The sequence below is a fragment of the Narcine bancroftii genome, chromosome 9 (assembly GCF_036971445.1).
Source record: "Narcine bancroftii isolate sNarBan1 chromosome 9, sNarBan1.hap1, whole genome shotgun sequence".
NCBI classification, from domain to species: domain Eukaryota; kingdom Metazoa; phylum Chordata; class Chondrichthyes; order Torpediniformes; family Narcinidae; genus Narcine; species Narcine bancroftii.
Window position 1 is genome coordinate 108731677 of NC_091477.1, and position 16588 is coordinate 108748264.

Genomic DNA, 16588 nt, shown 5'->3' on the forward strand with positions numbered 1-16588 from the left:
TCTTCCCCATCTCCCATTCCCTTTTCCTTTACAGTTCTCCTTTCTCCCTTCCCCCCCTTCTCCTAGCCATTTCCCCCTCTCCCCCACACACTTTTGTTTGGACGCCTGCCGACATTTTTCCACACCTTGAAGGACTTAAGCCCAAAACATTGATGATCTATTTTTACTTTTGCTATATAAAGGACACTGCTTGACCTGCTGAGTTTCTCCAGCTTTGTGCTTTTACTTCATTTATGGTGTCAGCAGATTTTTCGTATTTTACAACATGTAATCTATGTTTAATTATGTATTTTTCTTCATTTGAAAATTCAGATCAAAGCTCATTTGTGTGTTGTTTCTTGCTGCTGTTCTCAACAGTGAGCAGTTGCTGTTTCTTAGTGAGCTGGCGAATACTGTCTACAAGATTTTCTTGGTAAGTAACCTATTTATTATTCATTACCCTTGCAACTGTGAGCATGTGCTTGTTTCTAATCACTTAAGTGCAGGGTAATTAGGATGATTAATTATACCAGAATATATTATAACAGGCATTTAATGTCATGCCATAAAGAGAAAAATCATTAACTCTGCTTTTTTGCATCAACTATTGAGTAGCTGAGGCACAAACAATTAATTTGGTCCCTCTTCTGATCTCAGTCGATATGTCAGGAAGGGTGTGATCACTGATTTCTCCATTATACGACTAGGGTGGTGAAAATCTGTAGGTTCTATTCTTGACCCATTTGCATCAATCTCACTTGTAAATGTACAACTGTTGGATGACTGCAAAAAAAAACAACATTCCCTTGTCAACATTCTCATCCAAAGAGAAGTAACCATGAAAGATGGACCGAGAGATTTTATTGCAGTGATCTTGAGCTTTAATTACTGTGTTTCATTTCAGTCAGTCAATGATGTTGGTGAGAATGATAGATTGGGAAAGGTGGAGGATAAGACCATAGAAGGACTAAAGGAAATGGGGAGCTTTTGGGCTGTAAGTTCCAGTCGAACATGATGGAATGGGGATCAGCACCACTCAGGGAATAAAGGTTTGACTACAAGCAGGGTGCATATTTTGGTCTTTTACAAAGAAGAGATTTATTGTGACTTCTGGACTGTTGATAGTAATTTCAGTAAAAGTAAAGTTGACATTGCATTTAACTTAGAACTATCAAGTTACAGATCTCCTTTTTGTATAAAACACTCACTAGACAACTATATCAATGGACCACTTCAGCTAACATTGTATCTATCTCAGGGTAATCTTCCCTGGATCTCCTTTTCGTTTGTGCTCCAAATTGTCTCAATATTTATAGGTATCTTATGTTCAAGGTTGTTATTATTATTTTATGCGCCAAGTCTGTCTCTGCACTAATGTTTACTTGTTTGTAATGCTGCAGGAAGCTGGTTTCCAGAGAATGATGAGCGATTTATGCATCTTCCATATTTTTGTGGGAACCAATGACATTGTACAATTATTTATTGCACGAACTGGTATTCAAATATGTCTGACTGCTTTCAAGTCACTGGAAGTTGGATACTTTGACCTATACAGACTCTTTATTTTTGAAGCACAATTTCTTACCTTTATGATTGTTACAACGACTTGACTCTCCCACTAAAACATTTATTTTCACTGGATCAACAGTATTACTTAAATCTCTAGATTGTGATGTCCTTTTTAATTTGTGTCCCTTTAAAGTATAAACTTACTAGTATAGTTTAGGGCTTATTTTTCTATTTAATTACTGAATATATAATTCCTATAAAGCAGAAATGTTTAGTTTCTTGCAAACAAGAATTATATTTTAGCTTAATTTGTCTGAATGATGCTTTTAAAAAATTAACAATATTGAGGTGAACCCTTCCCCACAAAGCTGTTGACCACTTTGGAATAGCCATTGAAGATCTGCTCTTGAAATCTAAAAAGAAAATAATCGGTTCATGTGGCACTACTTAAGTGATCCGAAACTAAGGTAAGTAGAGCATAAAAGAACATTTCCTGTAATACAAAGCACCAAGATTGGGGTTTCATCTTGTATTCATATGTGTGAGTTAATTGACAACACATGGATGAAGGAAAAGGTTCTTTACTTTAAAGTTGTTGTAAACAGCACCTATTACAGATCTTACATACTGTGTCTTGCACTGTGTTAGCCCCTGCTGGCAGCCAAGTATAATCAAACAGGAGCTATAATCCTTAAGGCATTGCTAGTTGCATTGCAACCATGATCACTAACATTACATCTCCCTTTCTTAAAACAAAAGTAGCTTACTTTTAACTAACATATTTTCTTTGTATAACTCTGCAATTTTAACTTTACCATCAGGAACTTATTATTATTAACATTGTTAACATTTTTAAAATTTGTTTTGTGTGTGTTCACATTTACATACACCACCACTTGAAGAGTGAATAAGATAGCACTATTTCATTCTAAAACAGGAGTCTTTAAATTTTCTCAATGAGTCTCTTAGGAGGATTCACTTGTCTTGACAATCTCCTGATTGATTGTCCTTGAATCTGAGTTGTTGCCTCAGACGATGTCTTCTCAGATGGGCATTCAGGTTGTTCAACAGTATCCATCTTTCCATCTACTGTGGCTGGTCCCATTTGACGATCGTGACAATTTCTTCGCAGAACAGCACCTTCATCTGTCTGAATTATGTATAATCTTGGCTGGACTTCACTAAGGACAGTTGCCTTCTGAGCCCATAAATTTGTTTTGTCTTTTAGCCTTACTTGGTCACCAGTATGGAGTTCCAGTAGGTTTTTTGTTCCTCTGTCAAAGTAATACTTTTGCTTTTCTTTCTGTTGTTCTTTGAACTTCCTCACTTTCTCCCCCTCTTTTGTTTTTAGGAGGTTCTCTTGAATGGGTAGGTTTGATCTTAGCCCATGTCCCATAAGGAGTTGTGCTGGTGACATACCACACTCGAGCGGTGTTGTGCGGTATCCGAGCATGCTCTGGTAAAAGTCTTTTGCCTTGCTCATCAGTCTTTTCACTGTCTGTAATGGCTTTTCCACTAGATCATTGGACTGTGGAAAATGAGGACTTGACATGGTGTGTACAAAGTCCTACTCTTTGGCAAACTGTCAGAACTTTAAATTGCAAAACTGGGGTCCGTTGTCTGTGAAGACCTTGCTTGCCATGCCATGTCTGGAGAATATGGCTTTTATACCCATTATTACAGCATCTGCAGTGGTGGTGTTCAGTTTACACACCACTGGATACATGGAGTAATAGTCTGTGACGATAAGACATTCCTTCCTTTGACATTCAAATAGGTCAGCACCTACCTTCTGGTAAGGTCTGTATGGTGCTGGGAGTGGCTTTAGTGGTTCTGCAAGATTACTTGCTTGATATTTCCGGCATATTATACACTTCACCCATTCTGTTGGCTCATCTATCTTCTGAATCACGTTCAGGCTTTCCAACCTGTCCAACTCTGCCTTTAGTTGCTGTTGAAGCGCAAATGGAACTTTTCTGCATGAATGTATCATCGGTGGCACATGCTCATCCACTCTGATCATGTGTTCTCCTGGAAGGCAGCCTAAACTCTGAAATAGGTCATTGAACTCTTTCGTGAGTTCATCATAGACTGTCTCTCCTTCACTTTCCACCACAAGGACTCTTTTTATCAGGTTCAGTTTCTCACAAGCCCTTAAACCTCATATGGCTTGTACATCCTTTGGTATCACGATGAATGCTAGCATATGCTCTCTGTCCTTGTGTTTTACTTTGACCATGCACTCTGCTTGCACTAGTAGATCGGTACCTGAATATCCTGTCACCTTCACTTTTGTTCCATACATCGTTCGTCTCAGTCTAATCTTCTTAAAACCAGACTTTGATATTACATTAATTTGTGCTCCAGTGTCCAATTTAACTGAAATGTATATGTCATTCATTTTTAATCTCAACATCCAGTCTCTCTTTCTTATTTTCAGACACAACATCTACATAAAATTCCTCTATCTCCCTTTCATCTACTGCATGAATCTTACTTTGTTGCACTTTGTTCCTATAGCAACGGGAATAATAGTTGCTTTAGTTGCATATATAGCATGTTTTACCATATGCTGGACAAGTACCGCATCGACAACATGGCTTTCGATTGTCCCTTTCATTTTTGTTCGCCAGCCATGCCTCTCTTATCATTTTGCCATGCTTTTTGTTAAATGGTTTATGTCTGTCCTTGCTCACTACATCTAGTTTAACTGAACAGCTCTTTTGCCTGCATTTTTACAGTTTCTGTAGCCCTACAGAGTGCTATGGCTTTTTCCAGCTCTAGATGTTGCTCTCTTGGCAGTCTTTTCCTTAGACTATTATCTGGAATACCACACACAAGTCTGTCTTTTATCAGCGAGTTGGTCAGTCCATCAAATTCAAACATTTTGCTTCTGTTTCTCAATTCAATCACATACTGATCAGTACTTTCTTCCATTTTCTGTGCACATGTGAAAAATCTGCCTCTCAAACGTCACGCTACGTTTAGGTATGCAGTATACCTCTGTTGGGTGCTATCGGTAGCCCCAATAATGACGCAGACGGAAGACTGAGGGGAACAATAGGCTTTATTGAGCAAGAGACTGTTGGTCTGGGTCCAGGCTAGGAAAATGAGCGGGAAGGAGAGGGGACTCGACCTTTATGGCCCAGGGTCACATGGGTAGGATCAAGTGAGGAGCTAAGGCAGGGAGACACCCAGAGGGCGGACCAGCCAGTATAAACAGCCATAACACCACAGCCTCAAACTGTTTCATTATATTTTCCAATTTCATTTAGTCTCCTTCAGCAACAAATGTGAAGTTATTATACACCTGCAGGGCTTGATCACCCACGACATATAAGAAAACTGATGCTTTCACTTTATCATTTTTCTTGTCTGCTCCGACTGCCACAAAATACAATCCTAAATGCTGTTTAAATCTGTTCAAATTTTCAGCCACATTACCTGTCAGTTGAAGTTTCGCTGGTGGGTATAACCCTTCCATTTTTCTCTTTGTTAGCTTCTCTTCACTGATCAGTTTCTAACTTTAATGTAAAGAACCTTTTCCTTCATCCCTGTGTTGTCTAAGAACTCACACATACGAATACAAGATGAAACATGGTGTCAGAAGTGGGACGAAGAAAATACTTTAAAAGGTAAAATCTAAAGTTGATATAAATAGCACATGAGGAATGTCATGAGGCTGCAAGCCTCCATTACAGATCTAACATACTGTGTGTCAGCCCCCTGCTGGCAGCCAAGTCAAATCAAACAGGAACTATAATCAAGGTCTTGCTAGTGGACATGCAAACATGATCACTATCATTACAATGAGTAACTCATTGGTGAATCTACACACTGCCTGATATACCTTAGATTCTGCCTTGGTGATGGTACTTATGGATCTTGTCTCACTGCCTGTGAGTGCAAACCCAGATCCACAGATCTGATTTATTTTCAGTTCGGTAAAATGCCTTTTTTGTTTGAATGGATGAGGCTGTGGCACCCCAGAGTTTTTGGAGTTTCTTTTCCATCTAATTCCCACACACATAGAACTTCTTGTGTTTAAAAACACAACCCTTAACTGAAACTAAAAGAGTGAAGGGAAGAACTCACTAAACTTATGGAAATGGTAACTCTTGAATGTTATTTCAGTCAAACTTAAAAATAGGATAAGTAACATCAGATTGGAACTATTAGTAATTGCAATTTCCATAAAATAGGGACTTAACAGGTAGCGTAGTTGAGGTGAAAACTATGAATAATTAAATTCCCCAAAATATTAAGGAACCTAACATATTCTGTGATTTTATATCACAGTTTTACCACATGGTTTGCAATTACCAGTAAGTCAAATTAAAAGTAATGATAAAATAAGAAGTAATGTCTGAAGTAATTAAGTAAAAACACAACGCTGGAGAAACTCAGCAGTCAAACAGTGTACCTTATGCAGCAAATATAAAGATACATAACCTATATTTCAGGCTAAAGCCCTTCATCATACACCTTGATGATACATCTTTATCTTTGTAATATAAAGTACACTGTTTGACTTGGTGAATTTCTCCAGCATGTGTTTTTACTTAAACCACAGTGTCTGTAGATTTTTGTGTTTTGCTGTTGTGTGCTCCACAGTAAATAAATGAATAATTAACGTGTAATATATTCACACAGAGTTAAATACACAGGTTTATTCAAAATGGAGGCTACAGATTCCAAGACCTCACAACCAGCCCTCAGTGGAGATTCCACTCCCATTCACAAGGTGGAGCTAGAAGATGGAGGTATTACAACTTATTAAATAAGGTAGTTTATATTTTAACACAAGGTTGAGAACCACTGTTTTAATGAAAAGTTGCAGGGAATAGAATTTGTTGCAGGCTGAAGTGGTACTCTCAAGGACCCAAACATCTAAGAAAGTGCCTGGTTGAAGAGTCATGTGAAAGGAGGAAGATAATCCATACCCCCCCCCCCCCAATTAGGATAGGGGGTTGATGGGAGAAGACAGAGTGATGATGACACTCAGTAAGAGATGGATAAGCTGTTAAATAGCAGCAACATTACACTGAGGAACTGACCGAATATGAGTTTTAATGACCTGACTTATAACTACAGGTAGACTTCTACTTACGATGGTGCTCCATTCCGGGATTCACAGTGTAAGTTGAAATTATCGTAAATTGAAACCGGGCAAAATAATGCAATATTTGCAGGAGAAAAACGAGATTGCCAAAAAAACGCGAGATTTTGCTTAAAAATGCCAGATTTCACCAAAACAAATGCCAGAACATCATTAGTAGGGGTCTATCTCTATCGTTAAATCCACCTGTAAATGACCTCTGGACATTAACTTCTCAGATTGATACGATTAATTGTATTGAACTTAGAAGGTCCTTGCAATGATTTCATGGTTTCCAAAAATGGTCTTTGTTAAATATAAACCACCTACAGGTGTCAGCCTTGTCTCAATGATAAGTCTTGTGCATTTGAACATCACTCCAGGTATAATGGAGCAGATTCAGCAGTGCCCATATTAAATCCCAACTATTCTCTGGTGAACATGAAAGATCACATGATATATTCTGAAGCAAAGTTGCAGTGATCTTTCATGGGGGTGACCTCCGCACGCCAGGAAGGCAGGGAACTCTGGCGAGAACGCCGATCAATCTGAGGCTGGCGCTCTGATGACGTGGGGCCCTGATGTCAGTGCCTGGGGCCTATATAAGCGCAATGGCCAGAGCAATAAACCAGTCTTGTTTTCCAAGGCTTTGGTGTGCGTGTCATTCTTCTCCACGCTCACGTAGCGTGAATGCTGCAGTACAATATTTTGGCCTTTGTTTTGCACCCAAAAGGCAGACCAAGTTCAAAGCCAATAAAAGCCATTGATTAACACCAAACCACCAATGTTCATATGAACCAAAGCATTGTGGCACATTTTCAGAGATCTTAGCAGTTAAGATCATGAGATCAAAACTACCATCTAGTCTAGGGGTCTCCAAAGTAGTTGGTCGACCCCTGGGGGTTAATGGGACTATACAAGGGGTCGAAAAATGGCAAGGGGTAGAAAGAGGGTCGATAAACGCCAGGGGGGGGGGATCAATTGAACTTTTGGGGTCAAAAGAATTGAGTAGGTCCCCGCTCCTGCCTGGGAGCCCAATGTCCTTATTCCTGCCCAGGAGCTGGAGGCGACTTCTTCAATGCAGACGGCACCGCACCCGATGTGGAGAATGGAGTCACCGTCGCCAATGCTGAAGACTTGGACCCAGCTCCATTTGGCATCTTCCCAGCCAGAAGCAAAGAATTTTTTTCTGTTATTGTAATCACTTACTTGCTTGTTATAAAGCTTTGTTGTAAATCCTTAGTTTTATTTTCAAGTGTATAATGAAAAGCTACTTAATTATTATTATTTATTTTTGTACATGCCTGGGGATCAAGGATTCCATGAAGGGGTCAATGGTCAATGGTCTAAAATGTTTGGGGACCCCTGATCTAGTCCTAAGATTTAAAACTGCCACTCCTAATGTGCAATTTTGTACAGGTCTTTGTCCAAAGAGACGATGAAAAAATTTTGTTTAGTGAAAATGCCACCTTACTTTCTGTAACTTTGCTAATCTAAACCTTCCATAGATATAAACAAATCTTTTTCAGGCAAATGTTTCTTGATGAGATGAGCGATTTTTCTACATTTATTAACAATTGCCTTTACATTGATGAAAGAGTGTGTCCCTCCTTGAAAATTGCATTGTCAACTTACGAAGTGTTTTGGGTTTTTTTCTGGCATGGTCTGTGGCTTCCATTGGATGTGGTCAACCGTGGATACTGCACCTCTGGTAGTCACTGTGGAGTGGCCTCTTCAGGGTGCAAGTCAGGGCAAAATTGATATGGAGATCTGTATGCAATGGGAACGCCCCTCTCCATGCTAATGAAAAGTCCAAAGGACCGATGAAAGTTGATACCGTTTGGTGCCAGCAGCATTGCAGGAGTGGCTGTGCCAGTGCTGGGTACAGCTGTCAGTGCGTTCAGGGCTCCAATTCTGGATTTTTCCTCTGGATTTACTCCCAAAGCCTTTCCCATGAACGGTGAGCGGGAATAGCCACAAGGCAGCGGAAGTTTGAAATCGGAGCTCTCCCTCTCCTGGATGAGTTACCATCCGTGGTTAATGAGCCCATCTGCCCGAAGCAATTGGTTTCAAGGCGCCCACTTTGCCCCTTCACCTGTCAGTGAGAACCACTCCACTGGACATTAGAACTATTCCACATGTGAAGGCCAGGAGTTGGACTCGGTCGTCAGAGGCTGTTTGCGTCGCATGCCCTGAAGAGCATTTGTGCAGCAGTGACCACCCTTTGGCTATAAAGAGTCCCCATGACCACCCTTTGGCTATAAAGAGTCCCCATGACCACCCTTTGGCTATAAAGAGTCCCCATGACCACCCTTTGGCTATAAAGAGTCCCCATGACCACCCTTTGGCTATAAAGAGTCCCCATGACCACCCTTTGGCTATAAAGTGTCCCCATGACCACCCTTTGGCTATAAAGAGTCCCCATGACCACCCTTTGGCTATAAAGAGTCCCCATGACCACCCTTTGGCTATAAAGAGTCCCCATGACCACCCTTTGGCTATAAAGAGTCCCCATGACCACCCTTTGGCTATAAAGAGTCCCCATGACCACCCTTTGGCTATAAAGAGTCCCCATGACCACCCTTTGGCTATAAAGAGTCCCCATGACCACCCTTTGGCTATAAAGAGTCCCCATGACCACCCTTTGGCTATAAAGAGTCCCCATGACCACCCTTTGGCTATAAAGAGTCCCCATGACCACCCTTTGGCTATAAAGAGTCCCCATGACCACCCTTTGGCTATAAAGAGTCCCCATGACCACCCTTTGGCTATAAAGAGTCCCCATGACCACCCTTTACCTATAACAACTTTTAGAGCCACGGTACCACAGAACTAAAAATAATATTGCACTTGTCAACATTCTGGATTACATAATGCTTTTGAGATGAGGGCTATAACAAACATTTTATCTTTTGTTTCAGGCATTTGCATTTGCAACTAACAATCTGAACGCCATGAAGTCTAAGCCCTGCACAAAGGTCATTAACAACATGAAAGTCCACATCTAAAGAGCTTGCAGCTAAGGGAAGAGTTGCAACAATCCATCCACTTGGATTCCGAGTAATTAGCCATTTGGCAATTTTTAATGTCATTGAATTCTTGGTGCATGTTGTAATAAAGTTGTTGTATCCCCTTGAACAGGAGTAATACATAATGCAAATACAAGTCAAAGGTTATTTTGCAAAATTAAATTCTGCAGTACTTCCATTTTTGTTTGCTTTCATCAGAAGAATGTATTTACCCTTTCCTAATTTTAATGTAGACATACAGCACAGTAACAGGCCCTTTCGGCCCACAAGCCCGTGCCGCCCAATTACACCCAATTTTTGATCAGTGGGAAGAAACTCGAGAACCCAGAGGAAACCCACGCAGATACGGGGAGAATGTACAAATTCTTTACAGACAGTGGGGGATATGAACTCAGGTCCTGATCGCTGGTGTTGCAACACCATTATACTAAACACAACGCTAACCCTGCCGCTCTTTTGAAGAGTTTTATTTTCAGCCTGGATCAGTGATTGATTTTGTTTTCTTGGAGAACCTGAGGACTCAGGAATTTCTGCAAAATTGAATCTTTAAGATCTCTAATTGAAGCACTTGTCCATGTTATTCATAAGTCATTATGACTTATCACAAGAATTAGCACAGAAACGAGAACTTTCAGTTCACCTTACCCCTGCTTATTGTGATAAACCGAAACGTATCTAACCTTGATGAAGGGCTCAAGCCCAAAACATTGGTTATATATCTTTATCTTTACTGTATAAAGTAAACCATTTGGCCAGCTGAGTTTCTCCAGCATTGTCTTTTAACTAATGATAAAATAGTCAGAGACAACAATTATATCATGTTTACACAAAAATGCTGAAGTAACTCAACAAGTCTCACAGCATTCTTTGTGATTTTACTGTGATAATCCTTTTTGCTTGCTTTAGGCCTGTATCCTTCCATGCTTTTCCTTCCCAACTTGCACCCAAATATCTTTTAAATATTGTAATTGTATCTTCCTCCACCGCCTACTTAGGCAGATCATTCCAAATATTTACTGCCCTCTTAGAAAAAAAGAAATGACATCTCGTATCTCCTTTCATTTTATTCCCTCTCACTTTAACCCAGTTCTCACCCTGGAAAGAGATTATGACTATCTATCCTATCTATGCTCCTAATTTTATAAACCTTCACAAGGTCATCTCTCAACCTCTACCTTCCAGTGAGAATTCTTTGGCTTGGCTTCGCGGACGAAGATTTATGGAGGGGGTAAAAGTCCACGTCAGCTGCAGGCTCGTTTGTGGCTGACAAGTCCGATGCGGGACAGGCAGACACGGTTGCAGCGGCTGCAGGGGAAAATTGGTTGGTTGGGGTTGGGTGTTGGGTTTTTCCTCCTTTGCCTTTTGTCAGTGAGGTGAGAATAAACCCAGGCAAACCAATCTCGCCTTATAACTACAGTCTCCATTCTAGACATCATACCGGAGAGTCTCTTCTGGAAGCTCATTATTGCTACCCATTGATGAAACTTTTTGATGCTGGAGTATTTAGAATAATAAAATTGTTGAAGCTGAGAGGTTAAGTGAAATCCTGCATATTCAGATATCTCGTTCAGCAGCATTTTTGGAGGATGATGTTTGCAAAATTGTGTCAGATGTGCTTGTACTAGGTTTGATGTCATTTAATCCTCTTGAGGATATCTCAGAGCCACCTGTTATTCTTTTATGCAGTAAACCATTACCATGGTATTAAAGAAACTAAGGCATGTTTTGACAAGTACTGCAGCTTTATATTTAGGATCAGATGCTTGACAAATATATTTAATGAGACCCAAGGGTACAAATTTATCCATTTGATTTTTTAAAATTGTGTTTGTGAAGGGAACTTTGCTCAGCTTTATCAGTCAGCCATTATCAGTCAGCATTTATTGTTTCTGTGAAAAATATTTCTTCAACTATTTGATATCTCACACAATAAAAGTGTTCTGGAGTGGAAGATTTTTTGCAACATCACAGTGCCAGACGAAGGTGAATGTAACTTAAACTACTCCAGTCCCATAGCCTTCTATTTTAATCTGCTGCTAAGAAATAGCAGGTAAAGGCATGGGCCAGTATTGGTTTGGTACTTGAAATTTACAGGTTAGGGTCGGAAGATGGCATACTATTTAAACAGGTGCTTGTGCAAGAGGTCAGATATATAGGATGTGAAAAATGTTTGTGTCCAGAAGATGCCCAAAGAGGAATGGATGGCAGTAAAAACACAATGCTGGAAAACTCAGCAGGTCAATCAGTATATTTTATGTAGCAAAGATAAAGATACATAAGCAACGTCTCGGCCTTGAACCCTTCATCAAGGTATGAACAAGATCTCAGCAGGCGCCCAAACAAAATGTTTAGGGGTGGCAGGGGAGGAGCACACTTGCACAGACAGGAGGTAATAGGTAGACAAAGGAGGAAGGGCACACCAGCAAACAAGGGGAGGTGGGATGACTCTGTGAATGGAGAGGGAAGAGGGTGGAGAGCTGGAAGAAAGAAGAGGGATGGAGAAGAGAGAGGAAGGATGGAGAGTAGGCTAGCAGAAACTGGAGAATCCCATTCTGCTCCTGAGATCCCATTCCTAAATTAAACCAGCCACACTTTCCATCTGAATTCGGACAGGTATACACTGGGTCCTGAAATAAAACCTAGGAGCTTGACCCAAGCAGCTGCATGCATATCCTGATATTGATGACGGCTTTTCTAATAAGGTTATAAGAGCTTCATGTTACATTTTTTAAATACTTGGATAAAGGAAATATGATTCCCTGAATTTCAAGAAAAAATAATGTTTATTTAAAAAGAAATATTATTCATTTATTTGATGGAGAAAGGGCAGATTTGTAAAATGACTTGTTTCTGCCTTAATTTTTCTATTTTGAAATTGCCTTTAATGGAAAGCATATTAATTTGGCAGCAATGTGGCAAATCATTGTTCACTGGAAATATTTGCCTCTTGAGGAACTTGATTGTACTGTTTGTCAGATCAGTGCTGTTTTTCTGATGCCTCTTTATTGCCACACTGCCTTCACGATAAGACAGAATCATGTGAATTTCACTTGAATTAGAGTTGTATGTTTTAAAAACAACTTCATGATTGACATCATCAAATATCTACTGCAGCAATTATTTTCAATGAAAAAAGTTTGGAATTGGACTTAAAAATTACCTAGGATGTATAACGCAAATGGCTTTCATTCTTAGTGTAGGAGTGATGTTTATCTCCTCTTGGAGAGCATTTGCTCCTTTAACTGTGGATTCACTTCATACAGTGTTAAAACCCTATTTCTAGTGCCTGTTAGCATGACCTGCTTTTGAATTTGTCACCAGGCATTCCTTCCAACTAAGAATCTGAGATCTTATATGAAGTGTATTCTACAGTATTGAAGATTGTCTGGAGTAGATCAGAGAATACGCTGAGTATATTTAAGATTATTTGCAATGAAGATCAGAACTATATTGGATATATTTATTTTGGATACAAGTGAGAAATGTAGTACGTTGAACATTATTAATTCATGAGGGGTGTGTGGTCAAATATAACAAAAATATACTATTCGCAGAATCTCAAAGTAAGCACAATATATTTGTGAATGATCAAACAGATTAATATTTAAATAGAGAAAGAACTGAATAAATCTAGCACAAAAGGAATTGGGAGGTTTGGGGGTGGGGAGGCTTGTACATGAAACAAAGAAAACGAGCATACCTTGGGAAGGTTGATGGTGTACATTTATTTCAATGGGGCTGCAATATCATCATGAAAATCCATACTGCAACTGCACAGCCATTTATGAATTTATATTTGATCCACATGTTCAAGATATTATACATTGGAGACAGTGCAGAGAAATTGCTCTATGATAAACCATGAGTATGCAGAGATTACTTTTTAAGAAAAGGTTGAGCCTGTACTCTGCAGTTGGGAAGAATGAGGTGAACTTATTAAAACAGTAGGAATATTTGGAGGTTTGACAGGGAGATGGTCGGACCAGGGTATTTGGAATTTGTTTCCCCAAGAAGCTGTGGACACTGTATTCTTTCTATGGGTGTAAGATGGGAATGTGGACTTGAAGGAAATTGCATCAGTCATTTTCTATTCAATGTCAGAACTGGTTTAAGATGACAGGTTGTTTATCCCCAATCCGATTATTTTTTTCTGCGCATAGGCAAATGGAGCTAACATATGCCATCATTTTACTTGGAGTGAATGAATTGAAGTTTTCTTGTTGATTTTGCAAATTATCAAATGGACAGAGAATGAAGGAGTTTAACAAAAATAAAAAGAGATGTGGGAGGTTCAAAGTTCCAATTTATTGTCAGAGCGCATGCTGGACAGATAGTCTACTCCAGACATAAATGCGTGCCACCCAAAGATACTTTTTCCTGCAAGCAGGCTGAATTTCCAATTACTGTTCCAGTAAGTGTAAACTGCCCTCAAGAAGAAAGATGTATACGAGAGCGAGAAATATAAGAAAAAGAAAGAAATGGAAACAAACTGTGGAAATACAGATTATAAATATTCACTCATAAATAACATTGGACAACATTTTTCAAAAGGTTTGCTTCCTGAGAAAAATATTGGGGATTAGGATAGTCAACTTCAAGCTGAACACAAAGATAATTTCAGATTTGCTCTATCATGTAGGAAGTTGGAGAAACATTAAATTCACTTTTATTGAATTGAGCGTGTTTAATCACGTAATGATGCTGACATGTTGCATTAGTTCAACCGACCTAAAAATGTTTTGCCGCTGATTATAATCAGAAAAGGAAGAGTCCTTAAATGATTCTCTGAATGGGTCTTTTGTTCAGGAGTCTGATGGTTGAGGGGTAGCACCTATTCCTGAACCTGGAGGTGTGAGTCTTGTGATGGTAGCTCTCTCCTGATGGTAGCAATGAGAATGGAGCATGTCCTGGGTGGTATGGATCCTTGATGATTGCTGCTGCTCTCCAATGGCAGTGTTCCATATAGATGTTCTCAATGAAATGATAGGGAAAGTTATGCTATGTCCACTAACTTTTGCAGGGTTTTTGCTCAGAGGTATTGGTGCCCCCATACCAGGGGTTGATGCAGCCAATTAGAAAACCTTCTACTACACATCTGTAGAGTTTTGCCAAGGTTTTTGATGTCATACCAAACCTCTGCAATCGACCGAGGAAGTTGAGACGCTGACATCATTTTTTTCATGATAACATTCGTATGTTGGGTCCAGGAAAGGTCCTCCGAGAAAGTAACTTCCAGAAATTTTAATTTGCCTATCCCCTCCACCTCTGATCCCCTAACGATCACTGCATCGTACGCTTCTGCTTTTCCTTTCCTAAAGTCTACAAGCAGCTACTTGGTCTTGGTGATATTGAGTGTGAAGTTGTTGGTGCACCATTCAGCTAGGTTTTCAATCTCCCTCCTGTGTACTAACTCTTCACCCTTTTTTATACAGCCTTCTACAGTTGTATTGTCAGCAAATGTGTATATGGTATTGTTGCTGTACTAAGCCACATAGTCATAAGTGCAGAACAAATAGAGTAGGGGGCTAAGTACGCAGTCCTGTAGTGCCCTGTTGCTAATAGAGATTATCGAGGAGATGTTCTTGCCAATCTGCGTTGATTGGGATCTGGAGGTGAGGAAATACAGGATCAAATTACACAGTGGGGTACTGAAGTCCACCTGGACATGATCTTTTTTTCTGAAAAGAAAATGTATTTATGGTGGCACGGTTAGTATAGCGGTTAGCACCAGCCAACAACCTGGGTTCGCAACTGGTGCAGTCTGTAAGGAGATTGTACATTCTCCCCGTGTCTATGTGGGTTTCCTCCGGGTGTTCCAGTTTCCTCCCACCCTTCAAAAGTTACACGGGTTGTCGGCTAATCTGTGTGGGACAAGGTCATGGGCCGGAATGGCCTGTTACCATTCTGTAAGTCGAAGAAGTCAAAGAACAAAAAATTATGAAAGGTTCTGACAGAGTAAGTACACCGAGAGCGGCTTCATCTGTAGGGAAGAGCAAAACTAGAGGCCAACAATTCAATATTCAAGTGCGAATTTCTTTTTCCCAGAGAGTGATTAGAATTGGAAAGTTGTTTTTACAGAGGTTTTCCTGAAGGTTATGAGGATGAAGTTGGCATAGAAAATTGGGCGCAGGTTGGAACAGAATGTACGCACTAGTCTGTTTCTGTGTTGAATATTCTTAATGAAGAGTTATCTCCTTTGTGAATTGTTTGACATTTGATACAACAAATATTTATAATTACAATGACAAGCAATTAACAAATATTTTACAAAAATTGAATGGATATAGCAATCATAAGACTTTTCTTCTAATCATGTTTCAAGCTACAAATTATTTGCAAATTTGTTTGTGTTCTGTGGAGATCACACAGTCATAGGACTGGCTGAAATGTGACAAAAAACATTCCAATTTATTTCATTATCAAGAACATTGCCATGAAGTCAGTCAGTACTTGGGAATAACCAGGATATTCTCAAAAACCAGATCCCTAGCAAAAGGCGTAATTTTAATCCTTCTGCTGATTCCATTCTGGATCTTCACATGTTTTTAGATGAAGGATTTATGAGCTGAGATTTGAATGTATTGTTTTTGTTGGATAAGTGGCGAATGTTAGTTTTAAATCGGAGCCAAGTCCAGATTTAATTTCAGGTCTAAGGTCAAAGCTCAGTTAAGTCTATTCATGACCCAGGAGGGCTCTCTTCAACTTCCTCAGTCCCTGAATTACAGTCATAGACCTTTCAAACATGGATGCAGGGCCTTTGGCCCAATTTGTCCATGCTGACCAAGAGGTCTACTCAAGCTAGACTTGAGTTTGACCCATATCCCTCTAGACAAGTGGTTCTCAACCTTTTTATTTCCACTCACACACCGCATTAAGTGTTCCCTCTTCTATGGGTGTTCTGTGATTAGTAAGGGAATGTGGGTGGAAAGGAAAAGGTTGAAAACCACTGTTTTAATCGTACCTAATTGACTCG

At 39.7% G+C, this 16588-nt stretch overlaps 1 protein-coding gene across 5 annotated transcripts in view; it reads left to right on the forward strand.

Moving 5' to 3' along the window:
- Positions 1-16588, forward strand: part of LOC138742613 (apolipoprotein D-like) — a 49759-nt gene that overhangs the window by 11666 nt on the left and 21505 nt on the right. Inside the window, exons 2-4 of one of the 5 annotated variants that reach the window (XM_069897266.1) lie at positions 313-412; positions 6142-6273; positions 9508-9646. The gene's annotated coding sequence lies outside the window, so the exon portion shown is untranslated. The remainder of the gene's footprint in view (positions 1-312; positions 413-6141; positions 6274-9507; positions 9647-16588) is intronic. The other 4 variants (XM_069897262.1, XM_069897264.1, XM_069897263.1 and 1 more) reach the window with 4 other exon arrangements.